Source organism: Suricata suricatta, chromosome 13 (genome assembly GCF_006229205.1).
Source record: "Suricata suricatta isolate VVHF042 chromosome 13, meerkat_22Aug2017_6uvM2_HiC, whole genome shotgun sequence".
Taxonomy (NCBI): domain Eukaryota; kingdom Metazoa; phylum Chordata; class Mammalia; order Carnivora; family Herpestidae; genus Suricata; species Suricata suricatta.
The window spans coordinates 24,500,151-24,508,876 of NC_043712.1; the positions used below are offsets into that span (position 1 = coordinate 24,500,151).

The window sequence follows — 8,726 nt, forward strand, 5'->3', positions numbered from 1 at the left end:
GAGCCCCATGTCAAGCCCCAAGTTCGGGCTCTGCCTTGGGTTTCTCTCTCCCTCTCTCTGCCCCTCCCCCAGTCTCTCTCTCTCTCTCTCTCTCTCTCTCTCTCTCTCTCTCTCTCTCTCTCTCTCTCTCTCTCTCTCTCTCTTTCTCTCTCTGTCTTTCTCAAAATAGATAAAACAAAAAAGGAAGGAAGGAAGGAAGGAAGGAAGGAAGGAAGGAAGGAAGGAAGGAAGGGAAGAAAGAAAGAAAGAAAGAAAGAAAGAAAGAAAGAAAGAAAGAAAGAAAGAAGACTGGAAGAAAACGTATTGAAGCATTAACCATGTTATCTTTGAGTGACAGAGTCTTTTTTCATTTCCTTTTTTTTTTTTTTTGGTAGTTTCTAATTTTCTACAATGAACATGTATTTCTTTTATAATCAAGGAAAGAAAGAAAAAAATACTTTGTTCCACAAGACAAACCCCCTAATTGTGAGGATAAATACCAGGCAGTTGAAAGGAGAAGAAAGAAAAAAAAAACTAGGTATAAAAATAACTTTCCCCCTTTTGGATCTTCAGGCAACAAGCTACAATCTCAGGAACTCTTTCCCCTGAGCTTTTCTGGATCCAACACAACAAAATAGGGCAAAATACCACTGTTGACTTATATTGTTCTCCAGTCAGGTTTTTAAAAAAAGAAAAAGAAAAAAGGAAACCTTTCGGGCATTCGAAGAAAATCTTAAATGTACATTGGTCCTCCCCTGGCCTTATTTTTAGATTTGCTGTAACTGGGTCTTCCAAAGGCTCTGCAGCCAGGTGCACGGAGACCATTTCTTTTTCCTTCTTGAAGACTCCTTTGCTTCTGAGCCTTGTGGAGGTGAGCGCAGAGCCGGCTCCTGTGGGCCGGGACCTCCCTTCGGAAGAGCATGTTCCGTGGCCTTCCTCTCATGTGGCCTCAGCCTTGGCAGCGGCTATGCGACATCCAGGGAGGGGACCGGGAACATGAGCAGGGACAGAAAAAGAGTAGCAGTGATGGATTGTGGTCCCCCTGATGCAGACGTGGAAATGGGGTGGCCGGAAGGTGAAGATCTGCCCTTCATGGTGGGGACCCCAGCCTGGGACTCAAGGCCACCGACTGTGGCCAGCTCGGCCTTGCGCCTTGCCCTGCCACCCTCAGAGCCTGTCTTGGAGCCCCACGGTGATGTCCAAGAGCCAGCTCCAGGGTTCCACCCAGGAGCCCATAAAAATCTTTCTGTGGGCATTTACGAAGAGAGAAGGAAAGAAGACAGAAGAGGGAAAGGTATGTCTTAGGTGCTTGCCATTATCGAAGACAACTAACACTATATGACATCATTTGACCCTCAAAATAGCACAATGAATTTGGTGACTTTTGGCGGCGGGGGAGGGGGGTTGGAGGGGTCTGGTTTTTCAGGGAAAGAAACTGAGCTTCAAAGTGGTTAAGCAGGGGCGCCTGGGTGGCTTAGTTGGTTAAGCGTCGGCTTCAGCTCAGGTCAGATCTCACGGTTCGTGGGTTCGAGCCCTGCGTCGGGTTCTGTGCTGACAGCTAGCTCAGAGCCTGGAGCCTGTTTCAGACTCTATGTCTCCCTCTCTCTCTGACCCTCCCCTGCTCGTGCTGTCTCTTGCTGTCTCTCAAAAATAAATAAAAAACAGAAAAAAAAAAGTGGTTAAGCAAACAGGCCACATCTTGTGCCAGGACGTGTGCTAGGATCCTCGTCATATGGCTTTCAAGCCTGAATCCTAAAGCTAGGGACCCTCATCCCCCATTTCACACTGTTTTTCCTCTTAAGAAAAATCCTTCCTGTGGACTCCCTCACCATGGGACCCTGAGGAGTTGAGTTTTGCCTCTAAAATTAAAAAATAAATAAATAAAAGCTACATGTGGCCCATCTGCCCCCAAATGTTCAGGGACTCCCTATTTTCAGAATTCTACTTCTATCCCTACAATCAGTCTCTCTCCATCAAGACACCCACCCACCTACTCAAATCCCAAGTTTGTGCAGAAACCTGTCCACCACCCCCCAGGCCTCCACCCTTTTGGGTTCAAGGCCATCTCCAGTTTTAACTGCGAGGCTGCCCCTCTCCTTGAGCCAACGTCCTGGAATGACTTCTTTTCTGCCCAGTACGTCAAGCTCCACCTTCTCCAAGAAGCCTTCCCCAATCTCATTAAATCCATCAATCTCGTTCATTCGAGCTATAAGTGTTACTTGAGCACTACCAGTGACAGGCCCTGTGAATTAAATAATCAACAGATATACGACTGACATCGATCGAGGAGGTCCAGAGAGGCTGTTCTAAAGAGTCATTCGGTCACTGCTCAGAAGTCCGAAAGATGAGCAAGATAAATTCACTCGAAAAGCTGGAGGAGGGGTGGGTTTTGCTAACAGGTGCACACAGATGGAGCACCAGGAACCAACACCCAGGCCGTAAGCAGAGCGCAGCTCCGCCGTGAGCTGGCTGTGGGGATATGGGCACGTCATGCTGCATAGCCACTGTCACTAAATAAAGAGGACAGTGGTGTTTGTATCACTGTTAGAACACAAAGCCACCATGTGCGTAAAGCCCCTGGCATGATGCATGTCACAGAAATAGCGTATCCTTTCTTACAGAAAACTGCTCTTGCAGAGTAGAAATAATCTTGGATGTCAAAACATTGTAAGTTTTGCAGGCATCAGAATTTAAGGCAAGTGGTAGGACACTATTGTTGTCAGATCAACACCAGACGCCTGAGTTCACCCCCATCTGTTACTTGTGTCCATGCTTGAAGCTCCATGGTGAAGGTTTCACTTATCTTGCTCACAACCATGCCCAGTGCTAAGGCAGTGCCTGCTAAGTGCTAAGCTGGGAATGTGTGTTAAGTGAATGTTTGTGGCTTTATTCATCTAGTGGACCAGTGATACTCTAAGCAGCAGCATAGAGCTTGCTGGGAATGTAAATTCTTTTTTTAAGTGTATTCACTTATTACTTCAGAGAGGGAGAGAGAGAGCACAAGCAGGGGAGGGGCAAAGAGAAAGGGAGACACAATCTGAAGCAGGCTCCCGGCTCTGAGCTTTCAGCATAGAGCCCCACGTGGGGCTTGAACCCATGAACCATGAGATCATGACGTGAGCTGAAGTCCGATGCTTAATCAACTGAGCCACCCAGGTGCCCCTGGAAATGCACATTCTCGTGCCCTGCTCCAGGCCTACTGAGTCAAGAGACGCTGGGGTGGGACACAAAACCGCTGTTTTCACAAGCTCTCCAGGGACTCCAGTGCCCACCTGAGTTTAAGGAGCACTGATCTAGGAGCACCTGGGCGGCTCAGTGATTTCATCTCAGGTCATCATCTTACGGCTTCATGCATTCCAGCCCCGCATCGGGCTCTAAGCCTGCTTGGGATCCTCTCGCTCCCTCTCTCTCTGTCCCTCCCCGACTCGTGGGGTGTCTGTCTCTCTCAAAACAAATAAACAAACAAACAAAGAAGCTCTGGTCTAGAGATGAGCTCCTGGAGGGCAGGGATTGGCTCACTCGGGTCTAGCACCCAGCCCTGAAGAAACCCATGAGGACTGAGAACTGACTGTCCCTTCTGGAACTCAGGTCTGACTACAAAACTCAAGCCAAACTGGCTCAGGATTAGAGCCTTCCCCTTTCACTAGCCCCAGATAGGTGCCCCTACCTTTGCCAAGGGTGCCCTTCTTTTCTACGTGCAGACAAGTCCCAACTCAGAAATCCCCTCCCCTGGAAGCCTTCAGAAGCACAATGAAGGGCCTCCTCCCTGTATTCCCAGGGTGTAGGCTTTCCTCATGACCCACAGCCCGTGATGGAATATGAATTAATTTAGAAATAACTCTCCCTAGATACATGGTAGCTGCTAGCCGCATGTGGCTACTAACACCAATGATGCCAGGAAAAATTAAGATATACTGTAAGCATAAAATCCACACTAAGTTTCCAAAAAATGTGATAGGTGTAAAATATGTAAAATATTTCATTAACAATATTCTTACTGGTTACACGCTGAAATGGTAACATTTTTGGATATACTGCATTAAATAAATATATTACCAAATTAAATCCACCTGTTTTGGTTATCTTTTGTGGCTACTAAACAAGTTAAAATGGCGTATGTGTCTCAGTCTAGTTCTACTGGCCACACTCTCTAAACATTTGGAAATCCACCACGGTGGAGGCCAGGGTTCACTCGCTTTGGGATTATATGCCCTCTCTTGCATATAATAGATAATCAAGAAATAAGTATAGAAAAGTAAAAGAATTCACAGATACCTCAAGGCCTTAAATACAGATGCACCGATATCAACATCTGGGGCCCATTCAGTTTGTCCCAACTCAAAAGGCAAAGAAAGAGAACAAGTTTGAGGGCAGGAAGGTGTGTAAAGTCCTCGGCTCTGATGCTCACCCCAAAGAGCCAGATGATCTCATGCAACTCAACCTCCTTCTCCAGCAATAGCCGGCAGCGTGCCCCCCACCCCCAGGCTCTGTTGGGAGCTAAATGAGAAAATTAAAAGGAACCTATTGCAGAGACAATTAGCACCGAAGGAGTGAGAAATTGTCCTCCTTTCTCCCTCTCCACCCCCTTCAGCTGTCTGGCTTAGATTTTCTAGAAAGTGACAGAGCGCCCAGACATTGAGTTCTCAGAATTTATAGCTCATTTTATAATGTTTTGGGTGAGGCCAGAAACGTCACATGCACTATTATTTCCCTTGTCTTGAAACTAAAGAGGATCTCACTGAAAGAGAAGAATTTAAACAAGAGGGAATGGGAGGAAGTGACTGGGAGTTCAGTAACTAAGTTTCTTTTCGTTTCCCAGATGTATCTAGGTCAATGTCTAGGGAACTGGAGGGAAAGTTATCTTCTTTTCTTTTTATGTTTTTTAATTTATTTCTGGGGCAGAGAGAAGTGGCCAGAGGATCCGAAGTGGGCCCCACGCTGCTGGCGGCAAGCCTGGTGTGGGACTTGTACTCACCAACGGCGAGATCGTGACCCGAGCCTCAGGCGGACGCTGAGTCAACTGAGCCACGCAGGCGCCTGGGGAAAGTTATCTTCTTAGAGTTAGTTTATCTCAGACCAACCCTGCAAGTATCAAAACTTCAGGAGCACCTGGAGGGCTTAACAGTCAGCTAATCATTTGACTCTTGATTTGGGCTCAGGTTATGATCTCAGGGTTTTGTGAGATGAAATTCACTCTGCGCCGTCAGCACAGAGCCTGCTTGGGGGGATTCTCTCTCTCTCTCTCTCTCTCTCTCTCTCTCTCTCTCTCTCTCTCCCTCCCCCACTCCCACTCTCGCTCTCTCAAAATAAATAAACATTTTTTTTTAATTCAACAGTCCCCTCAGCAGTCATTGATGCAATTATGGTCAATCCTCACTATTCCCAAATTATTATTCCATATTTGCAGATTTGCTTGCTTGCTAAAATTTATTTGTAATCCCCAAATCAGTACGGTAACCCTCCCTTATTCACAGGTGATACCTTCCGAGATACATCCCCAGTGGAGGCCTGAAACCGTGGACAGTACTGGACCCTATAAGCATGAGCCTTTTTCCTACATGTACATATTTACGATAAAGTTTAATTTCTAAATTAGGCCCAGTAAGACAGTAACAATAAAAATGATACTGAAATAGAACAATTATAACAATAGATCATAATAAAAGTTATGTGAATGCGGTTTCTCTCCCAAAATGTCTTACTGCGCTGTACTCACCCTTCTCCCTGTGATGAGGTGCGATGGTAACATGCCAGCGTGGTAAGACGAAATGGGGTGAGTGACTCAGCGGCGTGGGAAAACGCGAGGCTACTCGTGACCTTCTGCTACTACGTCAGAAGGGGATCACCTGCTTCCGGCCCACAGTTGACCGTGGGCAACTGAAACGTCAGACAACCAAACGTGTGGATGCGCGGGGCTATTGGACTCACAGTGCTTTTGTGTACAAACACACACAACGCAGTAGGCACTTGAGGCCCCTGACACCCACTGCTGGGGGTTGAATTGTGTGACCTCAGAATGTGACTGTATTTGGAGACTGGGCCTTTAACGAGATGATTATATTAAAATGAGGCCATGAGAGTGGGCCCTAATCCAACCTGACCAATGTCCTTAGAAGAGATGAGGACACGCAGAAACACTGGGAAAGACCACACGCAGACACGGGGAGAAGGCGACCATCTCCACACCAAGAAGAGAGGCCTCGGGAGCGAGTGCCCAAACCTGCAGACAGATTCATCTCAGATGTCCAGTCTCGCCAACTGGGAGACAACAAATTCCTGTTGTTTAAGACCCGGTCCCTGGTGTTTCGTGACAGCAGCTCTAGCGAACTGTGACACATGTGTGGCCTGGAGGGTTAAATAAATCAACTCTGCCTTCTTGTTGCAGCTCTCATATGTAAACAAGTATCCTTTTCATGGTCTTTTTAGTGCCATGTGTTTCTTTTCTCTTTTTCTTTCTTTATGTAGGTGACTTCCCTGTTAAAAATGGCCCCCAAGTAGAGTTTCTGAGCACCAGAAGGCGGTGACATGCCTTACAGAGAAAGCACGCATTGTACAAGCTTTGCCGAGGCCTGAGTCGTGGTGCTGTCAGCTGTGGGTTCAGCGTTGATGAATCAAGAATAGATATTAAACAGAAACACATCGACAACAAAGTTACATGTTGATCAGTTGATGAAGACACTGTGACCAGAAGCTTTCAGGAACTTAACCCTGCATTTCCCCCTAGGAACAATGGTGCAATATTCACTAATTCAGTTTTCACGGTGACTTTATAGACCATCACTGCAGCACATAATGAAAATCAACTGGGTCCAGCAATTCCACTTCTGGGTATTTATTCAAAGGAAATAAAATCACTGTCTGAAAAAGTTATCTGTCTGTCACGTTCATTTACAATAGTAAGACGTGGAAACAACCTAAGTGTCCACTGACAGATGAATGGATAAAGAAAATGTGTGATACACACACACACACACACACACACACACACACACACACACACACACTGGAATATCAGAGCCATACAAAAGAAGGAAATCTTGCCATTTGTGGCCACATGGATGAACCTAAAGGGCTCTGCTACGTAAAATAAGTCAGACAAAGAAAGACAAACATTGTATGATCTCACTCATATGTGGAATCTTAAAAAAATAAATTCATAGAAACAGAAAACAGATTGGTGCTTGCCAGAGGCAGGAGGTGGTGGGTAAGAGAAACAAGTGAAGTTAATCAAAGGTATAAACTTCCAATTGTAAGATAGAATGTACTACAAGAAGACCACTGTTAACAACACTCTATTGGATATTTGTTTTTTGTTGTTGTTGTTTTGTTTTTGGAGTTTTTTTGGTGAAAAAAAGGTATATTTAGATTTAGCCAGCTGGACGCGTTTAGATGATCCCAATCTTGTTGGCAGCATCCAAAGCATCGTAGTCAGGAGCCAGTCAAACATGTGCTTTCTTTTCTCCATCAGGCCTGATCAGGGTGTTGACCTTGGCCACGTCAATGTCATAGAGCTTCTTCACAGCCTGTTTGATCTGGTGTTTGTTGGCCTTGACATCCACAATGAACACAAGAGTGCTGTTGTCTTCTATTTTCTTCATGGCTGACTCCGTTGTCAGCGGGAACTTGATGATGGCATAGTGGTCACGCTTGTCTCTCCTGGGGGCGCTCTTTCGAGGATATTTGGGCTGCCTTCAGAGATGCAGTGTCTTGGGCCGTCAGAATGTAGGTGACGTGCGGATCTTCTTGTTTTTATGACTATGAACGCCTTTCAGTACTGCTTTCGTGGCCTTCAAAGCCTTTGCTTTGGCTTCGGCTTTGGGAGGGGCAGGGGCTTCCTTCTTCGCCTTCGGTGCCATCTTCCTCTATTGGATATTTAAAAGTTGCTGAGAGACCTTAGAAGTTCCCATCACAAGAAAAAAATTGTAACTATGTATGGTGATGGATATTAACTAAATTTATTGTGGCAATCCTTTTGTGGTATACACATATATCAAATCATTATTATGTTGTACACCTAAAACTAATACAATGTTATATGCCAATTATATGTCAATAATAAGTAAACATTCTTTAAAGAAAAATTTTTTTATTTATTTTTGAGAGACAGTGGGAGCAGGGGAGGGTCAGAGAGAGGGAGACGCAGAATCTGAAGCAGGCTCCAGGCTCTAAGCTAGCTGTCAGCACAGAGACCGATGCAGGGCTCAAACCCACAAACTGTGAGATCATGACCTGAGCCGAAGCCGGACGCTTAACCGACTGAGCCACCCAGGTGCCCTTCTTTTTTAAAAAATTTTTTAATGTTTATTTATCTTTGAGAGAGAGAGAGCAAGCACGAGCAGAGGAGGGAACAGAGAGAGAGAGAGACACACACAGAATCTGAAGAAGGCTCCATGCTCCGAGCTGTCAGCACAGAGCCCGACATGGGGCTCGAACCCATGAACCATGAGATCATGACTGGAGCCAAAGTTGGACATTTAACTGACTGAGTCACCCAGGCGCCCCTAAAAAACATATTTTAAAAGTCGGCCATAAATGCTCTTAAATAAATGAGTTAGGAGTTTTTCCCTTTGCTACGTTGCTCTTTGCATACATCACCCTCCCTGAGCCCGCCCTGCTCCTCTCATTGCTGAGCTGCTAATTGCCAGCACACTTCCCAGTGACGCCCAGCAGATGTGCTCAGGAGACACCGGAGAAGGAAGAGCTGGTCCTTCATCAAGGCACATTACTAGGAAAGCACTTGATCGGCT

The 8,726-nt window shown here is 45.9% G+C and overlaps 1 pseudogene; it reads right to left on the reverse strand.

Moving 5' to 3' along the window:
• Positions 1-7,364: 7,364 nt before the first annotated feature.
• On the reverse strand, positions 7,365-7,835 carry LOC115276777 (annotated as a pseudogene).
• Between the last annotated feature and the right edge of the window lie 891 nt (positions 7,836-8,726).